This window comes from Bombina bombina, chromosome 2 (genome assembly GCF_027579735.1).
Source record: "Bombina bombina isolate aBomBom1 chromosome 2, aBomBom1.pri, whole genome shotgun sequence".
Lineage (NCBI taxonomy): Eukaryota > Metazoa > Chordata > Amphibia > Anura > Bombinatoridae > Bombina > Bombina bombina.
Genome location: NC_069500.1, coordinates 736,198,191 through 736,225,794, shown reverse-complemented (window position 1 = coordinate 736,225,794; position 27,604 = coordinate 736,198,191). Strand labels below are relative to the sequence as shown.

Below are 27,604 nucleotides of genomic sequence, written 5' to 3'. Positions count from 1 at the left end.
TCTTGTATATAGGCATTCTGGTCCTGTATGACGATATTACCACCCTTATCAGATGGTTTAAACACCAAATCTTTCTTTTTCATTAATTCTTGTAAAGCTATTCTTTCATTTCTGCTTAAATTGTCGTTAACAATGCCAGTGATCCCTATCTTACTTACATCTGCTTCTACACATTTTACAAAAGTTTGGATGCTAGGGGATAGAGATAGTTGAGGCATGAACTTTGATTTTGGTTTAAAGTTTGTTTTCATGGGATATTCATTCTGTATTTGTTCAGCATCTTGATCCTCTAGTAGGGAAACTAAGTCTTCTAATGCTGATATATCTGATTCAGAGATATTTGAACTTACAGTCCCTTTATGTTTCCACATCTTTTTTAGTAGAATTTTTCTAGCATATAAGTTGAGATCTTTAATAAACTTAAATTGGTCTAGGGGGTTGCTGGGACAGAAAGTTAATCCCTTTTTAAGTAATTCTAAATGTGCCAAATTAAGTTTAGCTGTAGATAAATTAATGACCATTAATTCACTGGTGGCTTGTGCATTATTCCCCAGAATGCTTTCAGTCTCAATAGATGTTATTCGTTCTTTTGATTCCTCGTTGTCATTCTGTCCATCTGATTCTGTCGGTATTGGCGGTTTCTCACCCCTCTGCCTCTCTGTCTGGGTCTCCTGTAGGAGTACCCATCTGCCCCTTTTCCGTCGTCCCCCCCTCCTTGTCCTCCTCCTAAAGGGAGTCTCGTCTGTAGTGTTTCTCTAATATTTTGGGGTTGTGTGTCTAGTTCAACATCTGAGTTGTCTGTACCTGAGTCATAGGATTGTCGTGTCAAATTATTATTTTTATAAAAATAAATTTTTCCACTTTTAAAGTCATCTTTATCCCTCATCATTTTCCTTCTTTTTCTGAATTTAATCTCTCCTTGTAATTTTTCCAAGACTCTTTGCATATCTTTATTGAGTTTCTCAAAGGCTGGGTTTTGTGCATAAAGGTTAACTTTTTCGTACATCACTGTAGTATCTGTTTTACATTGTTCTAACCGTTTCTGATCTTCATCTATTATTAGTTGCATCAATTCTAATGTGCATTTTGTTAATATATTATTCCATTTTACTATGAAATCATTATTTGCTTCTTCCCCTCTTAAACTAATTCCTGGATCTAGCCTTATTCTAAGGCCTCTTGGGATTAAATCTTCTTTGACATAATTTTGTAGGCTAACCAATTCCCATTTTACTTTAAGTTCTTTTATTGCTTTCTTTTTGTATTCTTTAAATGCTGTAAATATGTCACTGCTTCTTTCATCTATATTTGTTTCATCAACATTAATAACTGGTTTAAAGGCCTCATTTATGTCAGTTTCCCATTTGTCATCAGAAATTTTAAAAGCCATTATTTTTATCTCTTTAATGATCAACGGGTGGAGATGTAGACCCCCGATCGACAGTGGTTCAGATTGAAAATCTTACTTATTACTAGTAATTGGATAGAGGTGCACTTACCACTAGAGGCGGAGTACTAATACATCCGTTAATTATGAACAGTATAAAAAATAAAGATGTGTGGTGGTGCACAATTTAACTCTCAAATTCCAATACTCACAAACTGTGCTGGCAGTCCCAAAATAATATACAATACAATATGAAAGAAGGATTGAGCGAAAAATTATCAGTCAATCAAAGAGTAACTCTTGATGTGGAGTCCCTGTACTCCTCTATCCCCCACCAAGCAGGTTTAAGAGCATCCAGATATTTTTTGGAGTTAAGGGGAGAGGAGTACAGGAAAAACACTGAATGTATCCTCAGCCTACTAGAATTTGTTTTGAAAAACAATATTTTTTGTTTTGATGGCAAACTATTTAGGCAACTAAGAGGAACAGCCATGGGTGCAACATGCGCACCAACGTACGCTTGTTTGCACCTAGGTTTTTGGGAAACCAAGTATGTCTTCAGCGAACTCTCAGAGTGGGTAGATAAACATATCATACTCTGGTTGAGGTTCGTGGACGACATACTTGTTCTCTGGAAGGGTGATGAAAAGTCAGTTCATGATTTTGTCAATATCCTGAACAAAAATGATCTGAATCTATTCCTCACATATAACATTAGCACAGAAAGTGCAATTTTTCTTGACTTAAAAATAACTAAACAAGACAACACACTGCACACTAATATTCATCGCAAACAAACAGCAACAAATAGTTTGCTGCAGGCGAACAGCCATCACCCTGAGCATCAAAAAAGAGGTGTGCCCATAGGCCAATTTTTGAGGCTCAAAAGATGTTGCTCTTCAATAAAAGTATTTGAAGAACAAGCTAAAATAATGGCAGACAGATTCCTAGCAAGGGGTTACTCTCGAAAAATAGTGGAAAAAGCATGGGTGAGAGCAAGAAAAACCTGTAGAACTGACCTCCTATATTCCAAAAAGAAATCAGATAGTGACACAGAAGTAAGATTAATTACGGAATATAATTCACACTGGAGGAAGCTAAAAGGTATCCTCAATAACCATTGGCACATATTGTCTGATGATGCATCACTTAGGGGATGCATATCAGAGTATCCACTATTGACGGCGAGAAGGGCCCCAAGCATAAAGGATATGCTAGTACACAGCGAATTTAAAAAAGAGGAAACCAAGAATTGGTTAACAGTGTCACAACATAAAGCAGGCAGTGTACCATGTGGACACTGTGTATACTGCCCATTTGTTAAAAGATCTGCCATATTCAGTACCCCAACTAGGGGTAAGGTGTACTATGTAAGAGAGAGGATATCATGCACCTCTAAAAACGTAATATACCTGCTTAACTGTTCATGCCCCAGATTCTATGTAGGTAAAACTACTAGAGAGTTCAAAAGTAGAATTCGAGAGCATAGAGACGACATTAAGAATGAAGACATGGATAGCCCAGTAGCAAGACACTTCAAACTTTACCATAATTCAGATTACACCAAGTTGCAAATTATGGGCATTGAACAGTTAAAACAGAATAGAAGGGGCGGTTACTTGGACAAAATCATTTTGCAGCATGAATCAAGATGGATTTTTAGGTTAAATACCTTAAGTCCAACTGGTTTAAATGAGAAAATAGAGTATGCACATTTCTTGTGAAAAGCTCTCCTTATCTAAAGTATGTACAAGCAAAAAGGGTTAACTTGCGATCAATATGTATCTGGTTAAAAGAGGGTAGTGACATTTAGGAAGCTCCATATACCTTTGTTATTATAGTATAATGTAGGCCTTAATGTTCATTAATTGAAAGTTTCTCTAACTTAAAAAGAACATAAAAGCTACACAATTATATTTAAAACAAGTAAATGTAGGTAAAAAGCAATATATTTAGCAGTGGAGGTGTGTCCATAAAGTCGCAACCATAAAATCGTAATAATCCGTAATATGTTGCAATCTAATCCTAAGCATGCATCAGCCAAATCTATCTCTGTGTATATATTGTAAATATTAATGATCAGTTCCTTTGTATGCGGTTTTTACACCGATTGAATGACACGGTTTTGCTTTGAAGCTGTGTAGTTTGAATAGTGCTGTGAAAGAATGGGGGAGGTACTGATAATCAATGATAATATAAAGCCTGTGACACACCCCCCTAGATACACATCTGATGAGGCCCCGACACTCAGCCCTATGTGGGAGGGGAGAAACGCGTCATGATTGAGCAAAGCACAACAGGTGAACAGCTGTGAGCAGCAGAGAACAGAGCCAGCAGTATTTGAATCTCACTGAGGAACGCTGAAACGCTGAAGGGTACACGGCGGTAAGCAAGTGAAGCAGCCCTATTGCAGCAACAAAGACTCTTGCACTGTCTAACCGCTATAACAGGTACTGAAATAATAGTCCTTTATATTGGCTTTAAAGTCTTGCAGCTGACAGCCGGGTCTGTCCCGCCAAGGTACAGTGAGCGTAAAACCTTCAGAAAGACACTGCATGTATATCTCTCACAAGTTTAACCATAAAAGGAATCACAAGCATAAATCTTGCAATCAAGTTGTTACATTGTACAAAAGGAAAATTAAGAAACTGTGTCCAGATCCAGAGCGTGTGTAAACACTGAGAGCTTGGAAACTGAACAGTTACTTGTTAATAACAGCTGCAACATTGGGGCCCCGTATAAATTGATGGACTAGTTCTGTTTACTAAGTTCTTTATATACCTGTCTCCCAGTTACATTTGCAATATTGATATTATGTGTATATGGATACTGTGTATATGGTGCATGCAAGTCTGTGAGATATATTTCAATGAATAGCTGGCCAGCCTGTTCTTAATACCTGTATATTTTAGTTGGTGTGTATTCCACTTTAAAGGAATAGGGTGGAGGGTAGACGTTCTGATTTACGGTTGTTCTGAACTACATAGTAATAAAACTCTGGTAAACTAAGTGCGGCCTGTGTCCCTCTTTGATTGACTGATAATTTTTCGCTCAATCCTTCTTTCATATTGTATTGTATATATATATATATATATATATACTGATTACCTGACCAAATTATACTCCCAGGTATCACCATGCATTGAAGTACATGACAGATTAAGATATACGTATGAGAAACTATTGTAAAATACTATATAATTCATTATGCCTCATCTGTAACATACACTTATATATTAGATGCCCCCATAAGGAAATTCTATTTATGTATATGCCTTATGTATAAATAAGTGTCTATCTAAGTCATAAGGATTTCATTTTAAACTGGTACATTTTAGTTAAACAGAAAAAAAATCTTAAATTAAATATATTTGCATGCTTGTAAGTAGACATGGATATATATATATATATATATATATATATATATATATGTATATGATATATGAAAAATGAATCCTAAGAAGAATAAATATAAGAAAGTTACACAAGTTCACTTTTATAGCACAACCCACCATCGCCATCTTGTGGTGAAGTAGTAAAAGTACAACCTGCTATACTTAACATTGAGTGAATTATTCCCAAAAGTTCATTAACATCCATTCAATCACAGCACTACAGATCCTGACACATCTGTGAATGGCTGTTAGAGATTAGGGAAGAGTTATAGTTCAGGATAAATTGGGTCACTGAGCACTCACAGGAAACTCTGGGTTGCATGAAAGAAGGGTGGGTATGCAGTCAAATGTTCCTCTGAAATAGAATTTTGAATCCTGGTTGCACCCATTCTATATTTGTTAAATCCTTGGAAATTATTGCCGTTTTAACTGTGGACTAAGAGATTTTGTGGGACTGGATGCAGGGGAAACACACAGCTTGACTAGTGATAACCCAGGGCTTGGAGGAGCCAACATTTGGGGAAGTATAAAAAGTCTTTAATTATATATAAGCAGTTGTTGCATTTAAGGTCCTTATTAAGATTTGTATTAGATAATTATAGGCCCAACTTTTATATGTACTTATCCCTATGGGCTAATTTATTTTGTCTAGGAATCTAATTCAGCTACCAATATCAGAAAATCTTGTTACAAATAGTTTTCACTTAATTCAGTTTATTGTAAGAACAACCCTGGTGTTGTGTTTAAGTATATTTTATTTTAGTAGTTTTATATTCCTTAAAGTTGAGACTTATTGAGGCATTAGAGAGGTTTTTATGCATTTCTTTGGCTGTAGATATATAATCTGAATCTGACTGATTGCATTGTATTTTTAAGTTACCAAAACCTAATTTTAATGATAATATTGGCTAAGATTGTATTAAATAACTGTTGTTAGTAACACATATTGCATAATTGGTTCATTGTTAGTCCTTGTTATAGACTTCACTGTTAGATTTATACCCATAGGATCAAAGCACAGTGTAGTAGCATATTTTATTTCATATTGTATCAGAGAGTTTGTTTTGTATATAATTAAATGGTATATTAAATGGTATATTGCTTGTTAATATATTGTTTAATGTACAATAAATCTGTATATATTTTTCCAAACTGAATCCTCTTTACTCCACAAATATAATTTGCTGTGTTTAAAAAAATATCACCTGATTAGAACTACTGAAAAATAATACAAATATATTGGAGGTTACCGCTGAGATAGTTTTAATTATTTCTGTAACCTTATATAAAATATATAACACAGAGGTTACTGCGGAGATAGTCATAATTAATATTGTATTCTAAAATACATAACATCTTGAAGGCGCTGCTGACGATCAGTGATATTTTTCACAGCTGTATTATTTTGTGTAGTAAATTTGGAATTTAATAACAAAATTATATTGTGCAGTGATTTCTTAGAAATTAAACAAGCATTTTTATCTTATTAAATACCATACTAAAAATAGCTACTGTATGTCCTCAACAAAAAGCGACTTTAGCATTTCTGTACATGATGAAAATGTGCCCTCCCCAAGATCCTATGTTCATGAAATGGTTCAGGCAGGAACTCTTAAAATCGAAGCAATGAGCCACCTCATGGACAGGTTTGATATTGGGGATGATGTATACACGTATATTAAAGGGTTTAAGGTTAAGGCCAAAGGTTTAGTTAAAGATATGTGGGTTGAAGATGGTGAATTATACCAAGTTTAACTGAAGCTTAATAAATGCATGGAATTAAGAGGGCGTGACGAGATAATTTTAATAACTTGGCCGATCCTAATGTATTTAAGGTGTGAGATGTCTAGACAAATTGCAGGACAAAACATACAATTAGGACAGCTGAGTTGTGAAAATTATTCATTGCCAGAATTTGAAGAAGCCTTTGTTAACGAAAAGTTAGAGAATCTAGAAGCTAATAAAAAGATTTCTGCCTTAAATGAATATAATCAGAAATTAGTGGCTGAATTAAAAACTTTAGAAGAAAATTATGAAAAATGCCAAAATGAAAATGAAACTTTAAAAGCTAGATATCGTAGGGCTGAAAAAGAACATGAAGAGGAAATAAATGAATTATAGAGACAAATCAGCAGCAATAAGGAGCCTTTGAATAATAACACTAGTGCTGAAATTATTAACTCCATTAAGGACTGGGTCAGAAGTGAGTTTCAAAATATAAGGCAGAAGGATAAACAAAAGTCAGAGGAAGAAGGCAGTTACTATAGCAGGTCAGAAGGGGGCGCTAGCTTCTCAGACAGCCCATATCAAAATGCACGGGTGAAAGTTCAGCATAGTAAAGATAGGACAGATAGAGGACGCTCTAACCCAAACAATAAGATCCCAATGAAATCCAGTAATGTACTTAATAAAGTGTATGACACCCCTACGATAATCAAGTTCCTAAGTAAAGCAGTACACCCATTTTCCAAAAGGGGGACCACTTTCATAATTGATCATTTAGAGCACGGGTGTCAAACACAAGGCCCGCGGGCCGAATCCGGCCCGCCAGACCTCGTCATGTGGCCCTTGTAGCCGCCACCGGCCGCCAGCCTTCACCTTTTATTCTCGCTTTTTTTTTTTTGACACAAGAAAGCCGCCTCTTCAGCGCATGCGTGGCAGCCTACAAGCCAGAGAACGTCTGCCCTCTAGCGGCGCCGGCCGTTCTACACAGGAAACCTCCACTTTATATGCATTCAGGAAACCTCCACTTGTTTTTATATTGAGTGCATGCCATCCTGTGATGTGACAGATCCAACGGCTGCCTGAACCCCTTCTCTCCTGTACTGTAAGTACATATGATGTATGTGGGGGGGGAGGGGGGTCTGCTTATTATTCTGCTTAAAAGTCTGAGCGGTAAACTTTGGATATACTGACCACTTCCGTTTCACTTTACAGTGGTATAGGGACCATAAACTACAATCAAATAACCCAAAAATGTCCAAGAAAAGAAAAGTTAAAAAAAAGTTAATGCCTTGTGTTTGCCACATGTGTAATAAACAGTGTTTGGCAATATTTGTATGTTTAAAAAAAAATTACTGTCTGTTACCAAAAATCATTTTTCAATAAATTGTATAATTATTGTACATTTGAATATCTACTTGCCATTATTCTGACTATGTTTCTGCTTTCAGAGCTAGTTATTACTTACATTATTACAAAAAACAGTAATAATTGAATGCAGTGACAATAATTTATGATAATAAAGAGTGGACACATAGTCCTACAGATACAACCGGCCCTTTGAGGGTGACCAAACTGCTGATGCGGCCCCCGATGAATTTGAGTTTGACACCCCTGATTTAGAGGCTTATGAAAATGTCTTAGCTGTATTAAATATAAATTATGGGCAATCTAAAATTGAATTTCTGCCAAGGGTATTTGAGGTTAAGCATCATAAATACTTTGCTTCACTAAAAGATATAAATGTCAAATCTTGGAGTGAAATAAAGCAACGGTGTAAAAGAGAATTCGGACCATATCGTACAGCAACCACGGCTAAGGCAGCGATATACAGTTTGAAATGTGGCACCAATCAGAGCACAATTGAATTCCTTTCTACACTGAAAGGAGCTTACAGTATGGCCGAAAATTATCCCAAATTTGAGAGCTCAGAATTTGTTAACTTATTTTATAAAGTCCTACCCCATCATATCAAAGTACATTTGGCTAGACTTTGATGAAAACTGTTCATTAGATTGGCTGATTAGGGAAAGTACAAAATTATATACCATACAGCAAACCAATGACCATGGGGATAAAAGAGAGAAAAAACCCAATCCTAAAGTAGTGGCCGAAACTAGGGTGTCACCTAGCCCCCTCAATTTAGAATTCAAAAAGAAGAATTATGCAGAAGTGGCCAGAGAAAACATGCCTAGCCCACAAGGTTTTGAATCTGCCCCGTCCCCATCAAGGGCTGAGGTGCAGAGGGAATATACCCAAGAGGGGGGCATGACCAGATAAATAAGTATCCCCAAAGAGAAGAATACCCACAAGGTAATAGGTATCCCCGTAGAGGTAGATACAATAAGTGGCGCAGATATTCTCAGGATAACCAGTCGCCCCAGTTAAATAGTGCACCCCAAGAAAGTAACGCGAGACAAGCTGAACCCTAGGTGCAACCCCGCCAGGATAGAAACAGCGGCCCTGATTCTGAGGGGACCCAATGGTCCAGGAATCACTACTATGGGGCATAAAGAGATAGACCCAGGGGTAGAGGTAACTTGTACAATCAGGTTGATCAGCTCAGTACCCAGCTAAATTGGTTGAGTGAACAATTCGCTAATATGAGTCAAGTGTTTATGGCCCAGCAACCGTATATTTTTTTAGGGGTACAGCCAGTGGTCAACAGTGGGCCACAGGCACAGTAATAAATACTCAGATATTATCTGTGGGGAGAGAAATACCAAATGATATAATGAATGTTAAAAATGATACTAATCAAATTCTCTCCCTACAGCCCAGCAACAAAAGGCCTGAATGTCATGACAGGTGCCCTTAGTCTGGAAGTATTAATGACTTTTCTATTTTTCAGTTATCCTTAAGCATTATTCCCACAGATGAACGTGCAGAACAATCCCTACAGGAGGAAGTATCCCCTAACTGCAGTGCAGTAGGCAGGAAACCCGTTATCCCTATTACAGAGGTGGCGGTTGATAAGGATTGTGCCGCGTCAGGTGATGTAATGAATCCAAATAAACCGTGGCGAAGTCCAGCAATGTTGAAACATGATAACTTTATGTGTGAAATGGTAGAAATAGCAGGAAGATATTATGTATCAACTGAGATCCAGGATTCTGTTACTAACCCTATCAAGGGATTAATTGATACTGGATCTCAGGAAACTATTCTCTCCCACAGGTACTACACACAGCTAGATGAGCTAACACCTCACAAACCTAAGCTAAGGGAATTTGATGGTTCACTAATAGGTGTTGGGATGATTCCCTCAAAGTTTGGGGTACAGCATGGTTAAAGCTAAAGCTGGGGAAAAGGGTCATAAGACACCCTGTCATTATAGTGGATTTGCCAACTGATCGTTTAGTCATTGGTATTAATCTTCTGAAGCGATTAAGGACCATAATTGATTGCATAAATAATGTTATTTGGTCACAAGTAAAAATACCTATTAATTATGAGCGGTCCAACATGTCTCACACCAGACATAACTGTCATGTGGTGGAAGAGAAGCCAGATGCTGTGGAGATTCATTTCAGGAATAACTCTATACCTGAAGTAACTATCCTGCAGATAGATGATCAGACTCCCCTAAGTGGCTCTGATGTTCATACTTTAAAATTCCGCCTGGAAAGATAGCAAATATTCCTCACAGAAATTGCGAAAGTTAAAGAGGATCTATTTATTCCTATGCAAGTGCATGACCTAGGGAAAACCAAGTATGCCAAATTGAGCTTAAAGGGACACTGAACCATAATTTTTTCTATTGTGATTCAGATAGAGCATGCAATTTTTAGCAACTTTCTAATTTACTCCTATTATCAAATTCTTTTCATTCTCTTGGTATCTTTATTTGAAATGCAAGAATGTAAGTTTAGATGCCGTCCAATTTTTTGGTGAACACACTGTGTTGTTCTTGCTGATTGGTGGGTAAATTCACCTACCAATAAACAAGTGCTTTCCATGGTCTGAACCAAAAAAATAGCTTAGATGCCTTCTTTTTCAAATAAAGAAAGCAAGAGAACGAAGAAAAATTGATAATAGGAGTAAATTAGAAAGTTGTTTAAAATTGCATGCTCTATTTGAATCACGAAATAAATAATTTGGGTTCAGTGTCCCTTTAAAACAGGAAGCTAGCTATGTAAGCAAAGGCTTATTAGCGCAGATATCTGAACCTCAGGTGATTAAATATCTTTCTTCCCAAGACCATTGTGTCCATGGCTTGGATGACAGGTCTGAAAGCTATAATATCACAGCTAAATGTTTATTATCTATCTCTATAGGTAACAAATCAGCAAAGCACCTGTTTTTAGTTTTAAATACTCCCCATAATCAAATATACATTGACAATGATCTCTTTCATAGATATGCCATACAAATAGATTTGATTAACTCTTGCCTCTGGAGCAGGTTAAAGGGCGACCCTGAAGTATTTCAGGATGAAAATGCCGCCCTGAAATCAAACCAGCAATTGCTATATGCTGAGAATATGCAGGTGTCTGACGATGTTGTAAACCCTGCTGGGACTGATAAATTTCTCTTACCCTTACAGGTAAAAAGGGCTCAGAAATTAAAAACTTCTGAAATGCTAATATGCATCTCCCATAGAATGCAAAATCTGGGTATAACAATGACCCATACTCCTATGGTAAATATTGGAACTATTCCAATACATGTTATTGTGTATAACATGACCCCACAGGATATAACCTTATCCAAGGGATCTACCATAGGATATGTGCTGGAATCAAGTTATTACACTTTTGGATTCTAGAATAATGTAATTGGGCTAATACCTGAAGGATACTTAACTGAAGAACAATTAATAGAACAATCCTTTGCATCTATGCCAGAGGGACTATTTACAATTCAGTCTATTTATCCCTTCAGCCCAGAGGAAGGCATCTGTAAAATTGAAGAGGCCTCCCTAGTATTTGATCAGCCGATCAAACAGCAAGAATACCCCAATACCCAGGGTCATGGGGGAAATTTACATTATAATCAGAGGGATCTCACCTCTAGGTTGGAAGAAGCCTATGAAATAGGACAGCCTGAAATCTTTCCAGGATTTCAGCAAATAGTCGAATATATATATATATCTTTAGCTAACGACTGTTCCAGTGATGATGAACGCCGACAGTTGCGCAAACTCCTGATGGAGTACAAGGAAATGTTTGCAAGGGATTCTTATGACTGTGGGATTACAGACTTGCACATTGCAAGAATCCAAACAGATCCCAATGCACCACCTGTGTTTGTTAAACAATACAGACTTCCTTTAGCCTCATATGATTCTCTTGCAGAAATCATAAGGAACTTGGAAGAAAGAGGTATTATCAGACAGGTGCACAGCTCTTATAACAATCCTATTCTAGGTGTTCTTAAGCCCAATGGACAATGGCATTTGTGTGCTGACTTAAGACAGCTAAACAAGCGAGTGTACATGTCTGGCTGGCCTGTGCCATTTATTGACCAGTGCCTAGCACAGATGCAGGGATCTAAAATATTCACTGCCATTGATTGTGCACAGGTATATTGGACCATAAAGGTACATGAGGAGGACCAGTACAAGCTGGCATTCTTGTTACAAAAGGTCCAGTATGCATTCCAGAGACTCCCATTTGGATACATAAATTCAGGACATGAATTTGCTGTATTCATGCATAAGGCTATGCCTGATGCACTGGAAAGGGGGACCTTATCTTATGTTGAAGATGTGTTAATCAAAAGCACAGACTTTGAAAGACACATCACGGAGCTTAAATATGTCCTCAGCCAACTCAAAAGGGCAGGTGTCAAGCTATCCCTACAAAAAGCCCAATGGTGCCGTAACCGTGTGAAATTCTTGGGACATGAAGTTACTTCTGAAGGGCTAAATCCTCAGAAGAAAAAGGTGGAAGCTATAACAAATTCTAAAAACCCAACTAACTTAAAGGAATTAAGATCATTCATGGGTATGACAAAATATTCTCACAAATTTATTGATAATTATGCAGAATTAGCCTAAACCACTGCTACATCTCCTAAATAAGGATGTGAAATGGCACTGGAGTGAAACTCAAGAGACAGCCATAAGAGAGCTGAAGAGAGAACTCACTCAAGCACCTTGCTTAGCTTACCCTGAAGGCGGTAAACCTTTCCACTTAGAAACAGGTTACACAAATATAAGCATGAGTGCTGTCTTATACCAAAAGCATGATAATTTAAGCAAAGTCATTGCTTATGCGAGCAAAACTCTATCCCAAGTAGAAATAAAATTTAGTGATTGTGAAAAAGCCCTTTTATCTACTGTATCGGCTCTACAAAATTTCCGCAGCTATATACAGGGCAAGAAAATTATTGTAGAAATGGTTCACCAGCCTTTGCTATATCTGCAGAGTGAGAGAATAAGAGATGGGAACCTGTCCAAAAGCCACATAACAGCCTGGACTCTCTCCTTACAAGACTGGCCTTTAGAAATTTGCTATAAACAAAACGAATCCAGTCACACAGGGGCTTGCTGAACTCCATGACTGTACTGCTAAAGATCATGGGGAAGAATTATTAGAAGATCATTTCCCGGAGGAATAATTGCTTTCCCCATATAAAATGTATAATGAGGACCAGTGTCAAACATTACTTTGGGTATATGTTGATGGTAGTTCTTACCTTGCCACTATTGAAAATCAGTGCAGATTAGTCGCTGGCATTGGTATAACTTGGGCAAATGGATTCCCAAATATTTCTGTAGGGTTCAACATTGGACCAAGATCCAGTCAAGTAGCAGAACTATCTGCTGTTCTAAAAACCATTGAAATGGCTATTGAACAAGGTATTCATGAATTTGTGATCATTACTGACTCAAATTATGTGCGTGATAGTTTTGTTGAATACCTGCCAGCTTGGAAAATAAAAGGCATGCAGAAATTTAACAACAAACCAGTCAAACATGGTAATTTGTTCTGTGAAATTTATAAGCTAGTGGTGTCCAATGGTTTAACCATACACTGGAAAAAGACCAAGGGTCATTCCAGAATTCAAGGTCCTGATAAGGAAGGCAATGATCTTGCAGATTCATTAGCAAAACAAGGAGCCATAACTGGAGAGCTCCTTAATATTGAACACTTAATGGTTGCAATTCAGATAGAGGTCATTAGCAGGAATCAGGCTAAACAACAAAATGAGCCTAACCTGGTACAATGGAGTCAGGATTCTCCTAGTGATGATCTGATCACTAGTCAAAGAGAAGACCCCATTATAGGTATTTTCTATAAACATATAGAAGACCCTGAAAATAACCCCATCTCAGAAGACAATTGTATTGGTAAGGAAGATCTTAGAATCTTAATGAAGTCCAGATCACAATTCAAGTTACAGGATGGCGTGTTAATTAGAACCTCCAAAACTGGCATCCAGGAATGGGTGGTACCTACCCAGTTCAGGGGTCTCATGCTTCAACATGCCCATGATGCTCCCACATCTGGCCATCGTGGTGCCAAACTCACGTATGAAATATTGCGCGATTACGCCTTTTGACCGCATATGTTAAGGTTGTTTAATCTGTCCACAGTTCCAACCCACTGCACCAACGCATAGCGCGCCATTGCAGAAAAGGGGGATGGTAATACCATGGTCAGATATACAAATTGATTTTATTAGTCCAGTAATTAGGTCATCAAGAGGCAAGAGATACATGTTGACAGTAACATGTCTATTCAATACATGGGTAGAGTGCATCAGTGCACCTAACAATAGTGCTGAAACATGCGCAGCATTGCTCATCAACCACGTGTTTTCCAGATTTGGTTTTCCCCAGAGAATTGAATCCAATCGGGGAACCCACTTCACTAGTGAATTGATGACTAAGATGTGGAAAATACTAGGGGTTAAAAGAAAGCTCCACATAGCATATAGAGCAGCCTCTAGTGGTGGTGTAGAGCGTTACAACCAGTCTATTGTGAAAATCCTCAAAAAGTTTGTGAGTGAAACAGGCAAGGACTGGGATTTAAAATTACCTCTGGTCCTAATGACATTGAGAGCAACCCCAAGTAGTGCCACTAAGATGTCACCTTTTGAACTGATGACTGGTAGAAGAATGGTTCTAAATCAGCATTTACTGTATCACACCTCAGACCAGAATTTAATAAATGCTGCCACTACACATCAGTATGTAGAGAACCTGAGGAAGCATCTGCAATATGCTTTTGCATTTGCTCAAAGAAACATAGAGAAGTCCGCAACTGCCGCTAAAACGTATTATGAACTTAAAACTTCCAAAAAGGAATATGAAATTAATGATAAAATGTGTCTTTCCAACTTTGGAAGAGATCAGGTTAAGGAGAAGAAATTTCTGATATGTTTAAAGGGTGAATTCCAGATACTCATCTCAGTTGTCTCTTCCTAGTAAATACACGATCCAATCCAGACCTGATGATGATGAGAATGATGCCATCAGAGGAGGAACAGATGCTGTGAGCCCAGATTGAACGACTACCTCATGAGCAAAGGGGAGGACTACATTTAAATCCAGAGACCTACGGGAAGACAGCCAGATGACAGCAGGATCCCATGAGATGACAACAGGAACCCACCAGATGGCAGCAGGAACCCACCAGATGACAACAGTGATCCCACCAGAGATGACCAGAAGAACACCAGATGACAGCAGAGGTCCTGCCTCCAGGAGGAAGGGGATACCATCCCTTAAAGAGTCCACATGACTGAAGATTGACAAATGCCACAATATTTTAAGGCATTCTGATAAACCCCAAAAGAGAGTCAACATGCTTCCAAAGGACACAATGATTAAGGGAGTGCCTTGGAGTTGCATGAAAATCTACCAAACTCAAAGGGGGTTACTATAGGATTACACTTTCTGCACCAAATGCACAATGGGGTGCCACTATCAAGCCTGGAGGTGAACTGAAATGCTCAGCTTGACAGGCAGTTATTTGGCCTATACCTGGGATGATCCGTTGAGATAAAATCTCAATACAAGGGTTTTTGAAATTGTTTCTCTATCCGGATCCGATAACAGGTTGATCACACGTGATCAATCATCTTGCTGCCGGCTCCACTATGAAATTTCCAAACCTGTCTAGTATTCTCAGTCGGAGATTCCTCTCCCCTGATGCTGCAGGGCGGCCAGGAAATGGATTGCTGACTGAAGATACCACACGACAAGTATACCGAGCCCGCATGTTTGCTTTTAAGGATCTAAGAGCAAGAACCTAAAATCATCTGTTTGACAATAGCCTTCCCACACAAATTACGTTAAATCTAGGTCAATTCCTCTGCATGTCTCTGACATCCAGAGAATTTGAAAAGGGGGAATATGTTACATCATCTGTGGGGAATTGTCTATATCAGAATAATTATTTTATCAAATTATAAAAAGAATTAATTTGATACAGGAAATATATTTAAAATCATCTTGGATATAACATTCAAGTTGAACAAGAACATTTGGCTAACATTTACCACACCCCCATGAGTCATAAGATAACAATGTAAATTATCTTGGATCACAAGTGTCCGAATGTTACCTTTTGCCAGGAAGAACCCCTGCTGTTTGTAAACACAAAAATAAACCAAACATCTGATAACAAAATTATGTGTCCAGGAGTTACCTGAACAGGATATAACCTGGGGGGGTAAAATATTAAATGAAATATATTTGCATGCTTGTAAGTAGACATGGATATATGTATGCATATGTATATATATATATATATATATGTACTATGTATAGGTATATATGAATATATATATGTGTGTATGATATATGAAAAATTAATTCTAAAAAGAATAAATATAAAAAAGTTACACAAAAGTTCACTTTTATAGCACAGCCCACCATCGCCATCTTGTGGTGAATTAGTAAAAGTACAACCTGCTATACTTAACATTGAGTGAATTATTCCCAAAATTTAACATCCATCCAATCACAGCACTATAGATCCTCACACATCTGTGAATGGCTGTTAGAGATTATGGTGGAGTTATAGTTCAGGATAAATTGGGTCACTGAGCACTCACAGGGAACTCTGAGTTGCATGAAAGAAGGGTGGGTACACTGTCCAATTTTCCTCTGAAATAGAATTTTGAATCCTGGTTGTACCCATTCTATATTTTTGATATCCTTGGAAATTATTGCCTGTTTTTCCTGTGGACTAAGAGATTTTGTGGGACTGGATGCAGGGGAAACACACAGCTTGACTAGAGATAACCCAGGGCTTGGAGGAGCAAACATTTGGGGAAGTATAAAAATTCCTTATTAAGATTTGTATTAGATGATAATAGGCCCAACTTTTATATGTACTTATCCCTATAGGCTAATTTATTTTGTCTAGGAATCTAATTCAGCTACCAATATCAGAAAATCTTGTTACAAATAGTGTTCACTTAATTCAGTTTATTGTAAGAACAACCCTGGTGTTGTGTTTAAGTATATTTTATTTTAGTAGTTTTATATTCCTTAAAGTTGAGACTTGTTGAGTCATTAGAGAGGTTTTTATGCATTTCTTTGGCTGTAGATATACAATCTGAATCTGACTGATTGCATTGTATTTTTAAGTTACTAAAACCTAATTTTAATGATAATATTGACTAAGATTGTATTAAATAACTGTTGTTAGTAACACATATTGCATAATTGGTTTATGTTGATTTAATTTTACCTTGTTATAGACTTCACTGTTAGATTTATACCCAGATTTATTAATGTATAATAAATCTGTATATATTTTTCCAAACTGAATCCTCTTTACTCCACAAATATAATTTGCAGTGTTTAAAAAAATATCACATGATTAGAACTACTGAAAAATAATACAAATATATTGGAGGTTACCGCTGAGATAGTTTTAATTATATCTGCAACCTTATATAAAATATATAACACGTTGGAGGTTACTGAGGAGATAGTCATAATAAATATTGTATTCTAAAATATATAACAAGTTTGATTCATAATCTGGTTTCTATAAATATAATTCAATGTGTTTATAACTTTAACTAATATAAAGAATTTAGGAATTTATATTAATTTTAATTGTTTCATATATACATTTAATTTTTTTTTTTTAAAAGAATAACAATAAATAAATTGTGTTATAACCCCGCTATATACTGACAATATATTTAGACATATATATATTTATGTCTGCAACTCTGCACATTAGGGGGCCTGTGCAGACATTATGCTAATGAAACAAATTCAAAATGTTCTGTAACTTAATGTAAAATTGTAAGGTCATAGAAGCTGGAGGTGGATTAATTTATGTCCATTTCACCCAGATGAGCTGGCTTAGGAACATGAGATGATTTTCTTATGTATAATATAAAGTCAACAATTTGTCATTCTACATGGGAAGCTGTTCATAACAGAGTGTCTGCCCATTTTTCAATTTCCATTTCCCTAAAAGCAGAAACTATATTCTTTGGCTAAAGTTATTAGGTTCTGTTATTTCTCCTTTTTATTTTAAAAACTGTTTGCTAGTGTTTATTAACCCTTGCACCCACTGAACTAAGTCACAGGCTTCAACTAGAAAACTAATTGTAAACAAGTATACAACTTAGTAAAAAGAGTTAGGCTCTGCGAAAGGAATTATTATCAAACTCTGCAAAAATGATATAGGTTACAAAAGATATTATTCCATACCATTCATACTATTAATCTTTATTGGAAAAACTAGGAATAATCATTCATACATAAGCTTAGGCAACACTTAAACCAGTTGGCAGAAGTTGCATCTCTGTTAAAATAATATAATGATATAGTCAGCCAGCAAAATATTTTAAAGGTAAACTAAGCCCTTACAATCCGAGGGCTGATTTAAGATTACTATTATATTTGAAATACTGAGCTGAGGCTAACATAAGCAATGGATAACAGACACTAATTTTATATGACCCAGGTAAGCAGATTAAAAAGGACAAGGAGAGACAAAGCTACTCCTAGGGACCCCTGACGCGCGTTTCACAAAAAACGCTTCCTCAGAGGGGGTCTTCTGACAATTCTGGGAAAACTGAAAAGAAATGAAGGACTTCCTCAAGAAGAGGTAAACAAGTTGTGTGCCACTGTGCTCGTATTCTATGAAATTGTGCTGAGTTACTTGAAGCCACGGATTGAAAACTTTCAGAACTTGGAATCCTGCAGCTGGGTAAAATAAACAAACACCTTCTTGGGAAGATAATGAAAGAACAGTGAAAATTGTCCTATTTGCTCAGTTTGCTGAAAATGAAATGTATGATGAATATGTCTACATGAAACAGTTTGTAACTGGGGAAAATGGTTCTGAATTGTCTGGTAATAAAATTTTGCCAGCTCAAAGGTGGGTTAAAATGGTTTGTCACTTCAAGAACCATGTTCCTTGTTCTTAAATTAATAGAGTTCTGCTTTTCTTAAACCAATGCTGCCACTGAAAAGGGTGTTTTCCCACATGAAAAGCATATGTACCACTAAAAAAACTCAGCTTGGTGTGAACACTCTAAAGGCAATGTTAGCGGTCAACTATAATGAAAGCTGTATGAAAGTTTTTTTTAAGATGCTTCAGATGAAGAAAGATCACCTTAGGAAAATGCATAGCTCTGGAAAATACAGCAGCTCCTCTTCTCTAATTTTAAAGTAAGGATAACAGTTATATATTAGCAATGTTTTTTACTTTTGATTGAATTTGTAGATAAACTATTCTAGTGATGTGCATTTGCCTCATTTCTTAGCACACATGCCGAATATGGCTGCCACCAGTGGCATTCAGATATTTTCAGAGCTGGATTTCTTCTTGTGAAAGTGCATCACACTAATATCTTTGCAAATACAGATCTTTGTGTTTTGGACTTTCACAAAAGAAATCCAGCTCTGAAAATAGTCAAATGAAATCGGTAGTGGTCATATTCGGCGTTCATGTGCTAACGAACGAAAGAAATGCAGACCTCTAAATCTCACATTCAAAACTTCCTCCTCAATGTTTATGGTATCATCAATTTTGAACTGAGATGTCTTGAATATTTGCATTGGGATATCTGGTCATGTAACTTTTAAGACTTCATAAAAATAGTAAATGATATAATGGCAAATTATGTGTCGCCCTGTATTTGATAAAATCTTGCTTACACAGTCAAAAAATCAGGAAACTACACATGATTAGCTGAAATTGTTCAAAAAGGGGAATCTGGGGACAGGAAGCTCCCAGCACCAGCGTAACGTAAATTACTACTCTATAATGAGACCATGTTCTCCCGTTTCTAGTGTAGATAGATACTATAATTTCCAGATTAAATAAATTTGAGGGTCGCTATTTGCCCTCGCCTTAGATGGAGTAAGAATGTTCAAGCGCAACAAGTCCCTGTTTAAGACTGTCCCAAAAGAAAAAAATACTCAAAGTCTCAAACGACTTCAGTACTGTCACAAAACCAAAAGCTATGCCCTGATTGGTTTCAATCTTTCCCGCACTTCTGTCGTCTGCAGAGAACAGCTAGGCCTGGCTGTCCTTATGAACGCGAGGGGCGGTACCACAATAACTTTGCAGAACTCTGATGGGCCCGAGACAAATACCAAGCGTGAGGGGCGGAAATTCCGCCTGTCGCTCAGAAATAGGGCGGTGCTGGAGTGGGCTATAGATGGATCCCATGTTGGAGTTTATCGGTGAGACTACCAAGAGACTAGGTTTCGGTCAGTAGTAAGCGAGTCCATATGTGTAGCGAACCTGACGGTAATTGCTCGTATACGTAGTTTATTTGTATTTCATACAGATATAGTCTATGGCTGCAGTATATCCCACTCACTATTAGACTGTGATACGCTGAAAATTAAAAGTCACAGTCTTCATTTTCTAAGGTAAAGTGATGAGATATACGGCTAGTATAGGCTCCCGCCTCACAGATGAGCCCTTTCACAGGCTATGAGTCCTGCGGGCTCTTGCAGCCTCCTGTCCAATGACAGGCGCCGTGTGAGACGGATACTTCCTTGTCAGTGTTTACTGAGGCTCAGCTCTAGTTGCTTCTGGCAGATCTGCACGATAAGGTTGTTTTGAGTGGTCTTTTTGAACAAAGTTCTATGGCATACAGTTTGTAAACAGAAAAAGATGCTATGCATGATTTATGAAGCTCAGTCATAACAGTAACTAATTATTACAATTTACTAATTCATGCTTCAGTCATGAGTAGGAAGAGTTGCCGATAAAAAAATTAAAGGAACACTGCTTAAGAATTAGAGACAACAAAACAAATGACATCTTATTTTAATACCTTTCTTTCCTTTACTACGAGTTGAACCCCTGCAATTGCATTTAAATACATAGTAAAAGTTGCACTCCTGGGACACCACTTTTCTGCTCTAGATGAAGATGTAGGCACACGATCATGCTCTATTCACTGTCTCTATCTTATCTTTCATCTGGAGTGGTAGATTATAAACCCCTTGCCTTTAATATGAGCTTGAGGTATATGAAAGGGCAATTTGGAGACAATTTGTGAAATTAATTTTGTATACTTTTTGTAACAAATATTTGGAATGGCAGGGGGTAATCGTGAAGCCAATATCATCAACATAAAGTTTGTATGTTGGGTGGTGAGTCAGTAACTGCATGGTTTATTTTTGACCTGTCGATTTTAAGCTAGTGGAAGGCCACCCACAATGATTTTGGATAGGTTAGTGACGCTAAGATAATGGACTTAGTACTGAATATTGTCCTCTTACATGTTGTACTGAGACTGGGGGATAAACAAACTAATAAACTCTCTTAAGTTAACAAGTACAGATTGCGAAAAGTTGGTGCAAATTTGATGAAAGGAAATAATACACTGAAAAAGATGTTAGAAAGATGGAATGAGGGTTTTGATAGGTTCTCCTATGCCATCCTTGCATTCCCCAGCATTCTGAGTCACATTCACCTGCTCTCTTGGCAAGCTACAGATGCACAGATAAGTTACTTTGCCAATCTCTTCTGAAATAATGTGCGCTGCTCTTACCCACATGCTTTTCAACCTCATAATGTTGAGCAATAAAATGGAACACAATAATCCATTTATTGTGTACCTAGTGTTATGATAGACAACTGGGCAGAATTTTATAGTTGACTAGTTGAACAAAATTTGTGTTTTATTTGTTTTTTTCATTTATTAAAATATCCCTAACTTTGGGAGTTTCATATTTAGTATATTGGCAAAATTGAGAAAGATTGCTTTAATTGTGTCAGCTGGTAACTACAGTAATTTAATGAATTAGAGGCAGTGAAGTCACAATTAAAGGGACAGTGAAGTCAAAATTAAAATTTCATGATTCGGATAGAGCATGCAATTTTAAAAAAACTTTCTAATTTACTTCTGTTATCAAATTTGCTTTGTTCTGTTGATATCTTTCATTGAAGAGTAAAATTAGGTAGTCTCATAAGAGCCCAGGAGTGTGCACATGTCTTTAGTACTGTATGGCAGCAGTGTTTTGTAACATTGTATAACAAAGTTACAAATAATGTTACAAAACACTGCTGCCATACAGTACTAAAGACACGTGCACACTCCTGGGTTCTTATGAGCCTACCTAGTTTTATTCTTCAAAAAAAGATATCAAGACAACAAAGCAAATTTGATAACCAAAGTAAATTTGAAATTTGTTTAAAATTGCATGCTCTATCTAAATCATGAAAGTTTGTTTGACTTTACGGTCCCTTTAACCCCTTAGTGAGCAGACCATTTTTCAATTTTCTTACCCTTAAGGACCAGGGCTATTCTAACATTTCTGCAGTGTTTGTGTTTAGCTGTAATTTAATTTTCCTCTTACTCATTTACTGTTCCCACACATTATATCCCTGAATAACCCTTCACATGTGTGGTGTTTTTTTTTTTGTAGACAACCCAAAAGTATTGATCTAGGCCCATTTTGGTATATTTAATGCCACCATTTCACCGCCAAATGCGATCAAATAAAAACAATCGTTCACTTTTTCACAAACTTTAGGTTTCTCACTGAAATTATTTACAAACAGCTTGTGGAATTATGGCACAAATGGTTGTAAATGCTTCTCTGGGATCCCCTTTGTTCAGAAATAGCAGACATATATGGCTTTGGCATTGCTTTTTGGTAATTAGAAGGCTGCTAAATGCTGCTGCGCACCACACTTGTTTTATGCCCAGCATTGGAGGTGTTAATTAGGTAGCTTGTAGGGTTAATTTTAGCTTTAGTGTAGAGATCAGCCTCCCACCTGATACATCCCAGCCCCTGATCCCTACCTGACCCCTCTCAAACAGCTCTCTTCCCTCCCCCATCTAACAATTGTCATCGCCAGTTTTATTCTATTAATATTTCTTTGTTGTCTTTACATGCTTTGAATACTAAGCTTAAAGGGACACTGAACCCAATTTTTTTTTCTTTCGTGATTCAGATAGAGCATGACATTTTAAACAACTTTCTAATTTACTCCTGTTATCAAATTTTCTTCTTTCTCTTGGTATCTTTATTTGAAATGCAAGAATGTAAGTTTAGATGCCGGCCCATTTTTGGTGAACAACCTGGGTTGTTCTTGCTGATTGGTGGATAAAATAAAAATGCTGTCCAGAGTCTGAACCAAAAAAGCCTAGATGCCTTTTCAAATAAAGATATCAAGAGAACAAAGACAAAAAGATAATGAGTAAATAAGAAAGTTGCTTAAAATTGCATTCTCTATCTGAATCATGAAAGAAAAAAATGTGGGTTCAGTGTCCCTTTAAGGAGCAGCGATTTACCACTTGGAGTTTGCTGAATGCATCCAATGAGCCAATTGCAAGTTTTATATGTGCAGCCACCAATCACCAGCTAGGTCTCATGAGTGAATTTCAGCTCCTGAATCTTCTTGCAACAAAAGATACTAAGAGAACAATGACAATTTGATAATATAAATACAATGGATAGTTGTTTAAAATATATACTCTCTCTGTGTTTCTTACCCATTTTTGTAGCAGGTATCCATACTGGAATAACCTTTTTCCCCTAAGTACCCCCGACTGCAACATGTGATTATTAGGCAAAAATAATAAGGGGCAATGAGGCATACCCCAGAATGTGAGCAAACAATAATGAAAGGGCAAGTCTGAGTACCACTTACAAACGCTTCAGGTACCCACAGGGGTACATGCTCCACAGGTTATGAAACTCGTCTCTGAGTCATAAAGGGAAAGAAAAAACACCTTTATTTGATAAGTAACTAGGAAATATTTCAGTTATTGTGCTCTAAATTCGATACAAATATTGAAAACTATTTTTGGACTGTTTAAATACTTATTTTGCATATACTTTGAAAAATATTTGTATAAGATGGTAAAACATTGTCTCGAGTTTCTGACACCACCATTGCTTAGAGAAAACGTTTTTAACAAATGTTGCTCTTTGAAAATACTGTTTCTTTATTTAAACATGAGATCATAAGTTAAAGTATAGGAAATAAAACTACTTTAAAATGAGTCTCACCAGAGAAGTATTTCACCACTATAATGCAGCTTTAGTTTTTATCATAAAATTAACTCTGTAGATGCAACTCCTTCCTGGCCATCAGTACAAAACCTGAGCTAGCTTTAAATTTTAAAGGGATTCTAAAGTCAAAACTAACCTTTTATGATTCAGATAGAGCATGCAATTTTAAGAGACTTCCTTCTTTACTTCCTTTATAAAATTGCAGTCTTTATATTCACACTTTAGCTTTTAAAGGGTTATAATACTCGTAAATCAGTTGACAGTGATGCAGAATATCTATAAAAAGCTAACAAGGTTATTGGATAAACCTTTCTATAAAAGGATATTTTATCTCAAATCTCCTTAACTTACTAGAGTGATTGGTCTGTGATCCAGAACTACTCTTTTTACTGTAATTTGTATAGTGAAAACCCCCCAGATGGGTTTAAACTTTGCTTTTACTGTGATCTCATGCAATTTCACTGGAATCTCACAAGATTTAATTAAACTGAGGTGGGAAATAAAGTGGCTGGGCCTAAACATGGCAGATGTATGCTTCCGTGCAAGTCCCAGGACAATCAATCTGATTGAATGTTTAAAGTCCCTAAACAATTATGTGGCTAATGAGAGAATGTTGTGGTAAAATATCTACCTTTTTTTACACAGATGTTCATGTGATGTTTTCTAGTCCGGTTTTTACAGATATGCGGTTTCATTTTCAAGTGATTCAAAACAGGAGTCATTGTTTTTTTACTACTATGCACTTGTTTAATTGCGCAGTTCTACTGTATTTAATGGTCCTTTAACACAGGGGAGAAAAAAAACCTGTTTAGACATTAAGATGCATACTCAACATGGATTAAATGGACGTGAAACCTCAATGTTCTTTTGTGATTCAGGCAGAGTTTACAATTAATGAAGCAAATTCACTTTTTTTTTTTTTTATCATGTTATTCTTTGTTGAAAGCAGTGTTCTACCCAGGACCTATTCAATGGGCACGCCACATATCTTATTTTTTTTTTTACCAATTACCCCTCTAAAATTTAAGCCAATATTATGGTAAAATTAGCTATCATTGATTTTTTTTTTTTCAGTGTTGGTTACACAAATTAATATATCAATTTATAAGTATTAAACTTATCCCGCCCGGCTACTTAATAATACCATCAGGCTGGCAGTGTTTGCTGTTGAGAGCACTGAAGAACATATCTAGGTAGGCAGCACATATGTCCGGAGCTCTACATGTCAGAATGCACTGCTGCTATATAGTGCTAGAGCTGCTGATTGGCACAGTGTCAGTTTCAGCTCAGGATCAGCAGTGCTCTGCAGGTCCTAAGTGGTACTTCTGTTTAACTCCTCTGTTAAACTCATAGAGGTGCAGGGTCACTAGTCTTTAAAATTGCATGCTCTAATGAATTAGAGCTTGTCATTTTTCACCTTTAATGGCCCTTAAGTATAGAAAAGTCAAAATTAAACTTGCATGATTCAGAATCGAGCATGTCATTTTAAGACTCTTAAATTCACTTCTATTTTCAAATGTGCTTAATTCCCTTGGTATCCGTTGTTGAAAAAGAATACGCACATATCCTACGCTAGTTGGAGCTAGCTGCTGATTGGTGCCTGCACACATTTGTCTCTTGTGATTGGCAAAATAGATATGCTTAGCTAGCTGCCAGTAGTGCAATGCTGTTCCTTCAGCAAAGGATAGCCAGATAATTAAAGGGACAGTCTACTATAAATTAAACTTTCATTATTCAGATAGGACTTTTAATTTTAATCAACTTTCCAATTTACTTTTATCATCAAATTTGCTTTTTTTTCTTGGTATTATTAGTTTAAACTAAACATAGGTAGGCTCATATGCTAATTTCTAAGCCTTTGAGGGCTGCCTCTTATCACATGCTTTTTAAATCTCTTTTCAACACAAAGACAGAAAGTACACGTGGGCCATATAGATAACACTGTGTTCAGGCACAGAAAGTTATTTAAGATCTAGCACAATACAATGCTAAATTTAAGACAATAGATAATAAACAGTCACAGTCATGTGATCAGGGGGCTGGAAGAACGTTCCTAGATACAAGGTAATCACAAAGGTAAAAAGTATATTAATATAACCGTGTTGGTTATGCAAAACTGGGGAATGGGTAATAAAGGGATTATCTATCTTTTAAAACAATAACAATTCTATGGAAGACTGTCCCTTTAAGTACATTTGATACCAGAAGTAAATTGGAAAGTTGTTTAAAATTGTATGTTCTAGCCAAATTATGAAAGGAAATGTTTGTTTGGTTTTCCTGTCCCTTTAAAGTGGTAGCTTAGGTTTTTTATTTTGGGGGGTTAGTTGGGTGGTGGGTTTTACTGTTGGGGGGATTTTGTATTTTTTTTTTTATTTTTTTACAGGTAAAAGCTGTTTAACTTAGGGCAATACCCTACAAAAGGCCCTTTTAAAGTGAAAGTCAATCCCAGCATTGTACAAACGTTAGGATTGCCTATTGAAACAAATAAAGGGGACTTTCATTCATGAAGTATAAGATGATTCATGTAGAAAGCACCTTTATTTGTTTCAATCGATCACCGTTTTTACCTGCTACAGCAGCCCACGGCTATTTTTTTTTTTGCTATTTGGTGACGTTTTCACCTCTTAGCCAATAGCCGTGCGGTAAATCCGGCTTGGCGCTAGGGTTGCCACCTTTTTGTCCAGAAAATTCCTGGGCACTTTTTAAGTGGGCGTGGAGAGGGTGTGGCTTGGGGTGTGGCTTCTCGCGGCCTCAAAATATATATATTTTACACATAAGCCCCCAAGCAAAAAAAGGACCATATCAGTTAGAAAAAAACAGCAGACACAGCCAAGTATTACTCAGTTTCTCTGTGACTGGCTGCACTGCTCTTGTTGGCTTAGGGCCGGCCGGGGCAAGGGCTCCAGGAAGACTGCTGCTGCAGTGGACCTACAGTCGACGGAGGTTGTGGTCTGGCCATGTTTCAGCAGACAGCCCGCTGCGCGGCCACCGCACTTCTAACACCTGCAGCCGGATGTGATGACTGAGACTCCCCTCCTCGATCCTCTGACTTCCCCCCCTCCCACTGTCCCACACTAATCACCGTCTCTCCTGCAGGCAGCAGACTCCACCTACCCGTTTTTGTCACCCCGGGCTAAGCGCTCCTCACCCTCCTAAGCGCCAGCTAAAGTTTTTTTTAAAGTCACTCTGCTCACTGCTGCTTGCTGCGCCAGGGGAGCGTTTAGCCCAGGGCATTTGAGGTTAGTTCCGGGACACAGAGCCTCAGACCGGGACTGTCCTGGTGAAACGGGGGTGGGTGGCAACCCTGCTTGGCGCCCATGGGAGCCAGATTTACCACACGGCTAATGGCTAAGAGGTGAAAACGTCACCTCTTAGCAAAATTTTTTTTAACCGTGGGCTGCTGCAGCAGCTAAAAACGGCGATCGATTGAAACAAATAAAGGAGCTTTGTACATGAAGTATCTTATACTTCATGAATGAAAGTCCCCTTTATTTGTTTAAAAAGTCAATCCTAGCGTTTGTACAACGCTGGGATTGACTTTCACTTTAAGAGCTATTGGTAGTTTATTGTAGGTTAGGGGGTTTTAATTTTGGTGGGCTTTTTATTTTTGTAGGGCTATTAGATTAGGTGTAATTGTTTTTGTTGTGATAATTTTGTTTATTTTTTGTAAGCTTTTGTGTT

The 27,604-nt window shown here is 37.1% G+C and overlaps 1 protein-coding gene across 4 annotated transcripts in view; it reads left to right on the top strand.

The window, feature by feature from the left end:
- Positions 1 to 20,046: 20,046 nt before the first annotated feature.
- The window catches only part of PWWP3A (PWWP domain containing 3A, DNA repair factor), a 331,791-nt gene continuing 324,233 nt past the window's right edge, over positions 20,047 to 27,604 (top strand). Inside the window, exon 1 of one of the 4 annotated variants that reach the window (XM_053702791.1) lies at positions 20,047 to 20,125. The gene's annotated coding sequence lies outside the window, so the exon portion shown is untranslated. Of the gene's footprint in view, positions 20,153 to 27,604 lie in introns of all 4 variants that reach the window. The other 3 variants (XM_053702788.1, XM_053702787.1, XM_053702792.1) reach the window with 3 other exon arrangements.